Source organism: Artibeus jamaicensis, unplaced genomic scaffold (genome assembly GCF_021234435.1).
Source record: "Artibeus jamaicensis isolate MK-2021 breed Jamaican fruit bat unplaced genomic scaffold, CSHL_Jam_final contig_335, whole genome shotgun sequence".
Taxonomy (NCBI): domain Eukaryota; kingdom Metazoa; phylum Chordata; class Mammalia; order Chiroptera; family Phyllostomidae; genus Artibeus; species Artibeus jamaicensis.
In genome coordinates, this window is record NW_026521800.1 from 6,158,938 (window position 1) to 6,163,082 (window position 4,145).

At 46.6% G+C, this 4,145-nt stretch overlaps 1 pseudogene; it reads left to right on the forward strand.

The window, feature by feature from the left end:
• The first annotated feature begins 657 nt into the window (after positions 1–657).
• Positions 658–1,694, forward strand: LOC128627217 (lethal(2) giant larvae protein homolog 1-like; annotated as a pseudogene).
• Positions 1,695–4,145: the final 2,451 nt, after the last annotated feature.

Genomic DNA, 4,145 nt, shown 5'->3' on the forward strand with positions numbered 1-4,145 from the left:
CAGTGATTCTCTCTTTTTTTCTGTGTTAAGTGTCTAACCATTCAACAAATGCTTATAGACATCTTTTAAGTTCAATGTGCTAATGGCACAAACAAGATCTTTCCCTGTACTAAAGGGCTTATGACCTATTTGGTGAAAAAAAATCTGCTTAAACAAGTGAGGTAAATTTTAATATGTCAGTAGATGCTCTGATAGATTTACATTGAAAACATCTGAAACATAAGGTTGTGAGTAAGGGGTCAATTCAACCCCAACCCAGAGGAAATAGGGAGAAGATACTATCATGGAAGAGATATGGAGAAATCCAGTGGAATATCAGAGGATTGGTTTTGCATATTCATCCTGGCAAAGCACATCATCTAATTAAGCAAGTGAGACCCATATGGTTTTGTCATTCCCTGTGTCATCTTCCCTGCTTCTGCTGTACCTTCCCTTCCCAGCTGAATATACTGATGTTCCTTAAGTGTAGCTCCATTACCTTTCTATTTCCTGAGTCTTGGCAACTCTAGTCAAGACAACTTTCTTCATACCTAGCTTTTGTTTCAAATAAAGAATATGCCTAGTGCTCACTGAGTGCCCAGCATATTTGGGTGTGATTGCTTCATCATGTGTTGAGAAGTGGTATGGTTATGGACTAGAAAAATTATTCTCCTGTATATGTTAAGCATTAAAACAGAGTACCCATCTGCTATTACCTGCTTAGCCCACATTACCAATGACCCCGCCAGGATGTGACCCCATTCTGTGAGCCCTGGCAAGCAGCAAATAGTCCAGCCAGCATTCAGCTCCTTAAGCAAGTTCATCACCAGGCCAGAACTTGGCCCAGGAGCCATCACAGTGAGGACTTCTGCTGACTGACCGTGAGGACGGCAATGGGCAGCTCTGCAATGCCTCCAGGATGGTGCTGCACTGCTGTACTAGCTGCCAGCAGGCTGACATCCTGGCCCAAGCTATCAAGGAAGACTGGCTGCCCTTATGCAAGGCAGGCTGCTTCTACCTCCACAGAGAAGGTCCCCACCTTGGTGTACAGAGGATGGTTCTCTGCAAGTCCACAGCACAGTTTGTTGATGGTGGCCAGCACTGCAGAAGAGGTGCTGGTGCCAGAGGTAAGTAATGTGCCTCAGAGCAGGCGTCAGCATGGCCAGTATGGGCATTCTTCAGGACCACAAGGGCAACATCTGTAAGGGCCCTGACCCACTGAGCCTTTGCACAAGGAGTGGTTCAGTGCCTAATACCTGTGGCTGTCACTGCCAGCACACTCCACGCTGAGCAGAGCCCCACGGCCTTTGGCACCAGTCACAGCTTTGGCCCCTTTGACTACCAGCTTTGGATCCCTGTGCTGACCAATGACTTCCTGGCTACAGAGGGGCTGCTCTCCTGGATAAAGGCACTAAGGAAATCTCTGCACCAGTCTTTCTTATACATTCAAAAAAGCCAAATCTTGGGCAAGAAGCAGGTTGCTAATGCCAACAGCAAGTTGCAGGAGGCCAACATGCATTTGATGGAGCAGTCTTGCCTCCAGGGAATAGAGATAATGCTGGTGCAGCATGGCATCAACCCTTCTTGGAGACAACTCCTTGTCAGACATCGTGTGGTGCCTCTATTTCACTGACATGTTCCTTCTAGAAATCCACCATGGTCCTATCATGGGGTACAAACTTGAGCTCCATTGTTCATCTGTGTTCAGCAGGTGAGGGAAGCAAGAAGTGGCCAGAGTAGTCAGAGGACTAGGTGGTGCTGGGCAAGCAGGGGAAGCTGACATACCATGTGCCTGTCTGGGGGTGCCCTCTCAGAACTGCATGAGCTCAACCACCTGCTGTTGAGCCATATGAGGTCTTGTGGGATCTGGGGTAAGCACCCAACAAGCTGGGAAGCCACATGGAGCTCACTGCATCTTAGTAGTAGTTCCAAGTGTTCACACTGCCCAAGGTGAGCAACAAGACCAAGTTCAAGCTGACAGCCCATATGGCTGTTCTGTGCATAAGGGGGAACTGGCCACCTGTGTCAGCATGTCCTGTGAGGAATGTTCAGAGACCTTTCTGTCCAGCCTCACCAACTGGGCAAAGTGCCTGGCCTTTGACCGTAGGCATATTACTTCGTATTCAGAAGGAAGACATCAGCAGCATTGTCAAGGCAAGAGTTTTTACTTAATTTTGCTTAATTTCCCCATCATAGTTTGAACACTTCTCCATCCATAAGCCCAGTGATGCATGACATGGGAGCTACAGGCTCCCAGAGTTGCCCAAGATGAGCCAGGCTTAATGAGACTCCAAGCCTCATCCTGGCCCCCACAGTGTCGTGATGGAAGCCCTGATCCTGTCTGTAACGAGGGAGCTGACACTCAGTGTCACTTAAGGCCATGCTAGACACAATAGGGGACATCATGATGGAGGACACGAAGGATTTCCTGGGCTCTTCAGAAGACTCTGAGGAACCTGATAGAAAACTATACTCAAGTCTGTACCATCTTAATCAGGTGAGGAAAGCCAGAACTATCAGACCAACACCTGGCCTGCTCAGAAGTGGAATCCAGAACCCCTGGCTCCTATCTGGCCCTTCACGTAGACCCACACCTGCTAACCTGTGGGCCTGTGAGGACTATGCCGAGACCTGCCAACCAGCCTCAGGAAATGGGTCCCAGACAGCCCAGATGGTCTGGGCAAGATTCATATGGCTCTTCCTACAGGCAGTTGGCTACTCTGGAGGCCCGGTGTCATAGGGAGAGGATATCTGGGGCCTGAGATCTAGTTTTCTAACAAGCACCCAGGTGATGCCTGTGCTGCTGGTCTAGTGGCCACTGTTTATATAGCAAGATTCTAGATCATACATTGCACTGATCACAACTGCTGTTCCTTGAGCTGTAACACCAGCCAGTCCAGGGCCTAGCTAGTGAACTCACCATGCCTATATTACCTCAACTTGCAAACGCTTCTTCCTCCTTCACAGGACCTAGTCTAGTAGTAGTTCTGAAAATATGGACCAGCAACATTAGTATCACCCGAAAAAAATGAGTGAGAAACTCAAACACCTGGACCTCACACCAGACCTAATGAATCAGAAACTCTGAGAGCTGGATCCAGCAACCTCTTTTAATGTGTAGGTAACAACAATGCATGCTTGAATCTGAAAACCACTGACCCAGTCTGTATGTGAGGGGAATCTTTCTCCCCTTTTATATTCCTGACAAACTACTCTAAATCTGTTATTCTATATGATTGCACCTTGGAATCACTGAAAGAACCCTTATAATATGCCTAAGCCCTTCCCCTGAATCTCTAGGAGAAGAATTGTTATGAAAATAGGCTCATAAAGCTCCCCAGGTGGTTCTTATACGTAATTAGAGCTGAGAATCACTGTGTTTAAATAACCTCCAAGTGGTCTCTTATATGGAAACTTCTCTTTCGGCCAATCTCAGTTTCTGAACTTTAACTACCCATAAAAAAATTTCCCTGGCTGCCTTCTGAATTCCCTCCCACTGTACTTCTCAGGGAATATAGAAGAGCATGACTCAGGAGTGCTCAGAATCTCCTTTGCCTTACTCACTTAACCCAAGATTGATTTATCATGATATGTTGAGTCTTTAGATGCATGCAAACCTCTTGGCTGATTTCCTGAAGGCTACATTCCATTAGATTTCCCTTTGTGTTCTCTAGGAAGCCTTTTCTGCTCTTTTAATGCTTACTTCTTCCCAGGGACCCCCTGAGCCATCATCTTCTATCATCCGCCATCTGCCATGACACTGCATAGCTGCACATCCCTTTTTTATTCAAATGTTCTTCTTTCCCTTGGAGATTATAAAGCATTTAGGTGAAGGTGGATGTCTCTCCTAGACCGAGTCTTACACTATGACTAGAACACAATGGGTACTTAGAAAAAAGGTTGCAAATTAGAGAATACATTTTCTAGTGCTGTCTATACAATCTTCATGACACTGCTAGCCTTCAGGCTCTGTGCCTCGATTTCCTCATTGATTTTCTTGAGCTGTTTTTAACCCATATGCTTCCCCTGGCTCCATTCTCTTCTTCCCAAGTCCTGTCTCTTTTTCTCAGTGCTCCTGGCAGCCTCAAAACACCTTTAATGTATTTTGTCCCATGGTTGAGTTAGAATAAGTACCCATGTGGAGAGACCAGTTCTGCAGGTACATT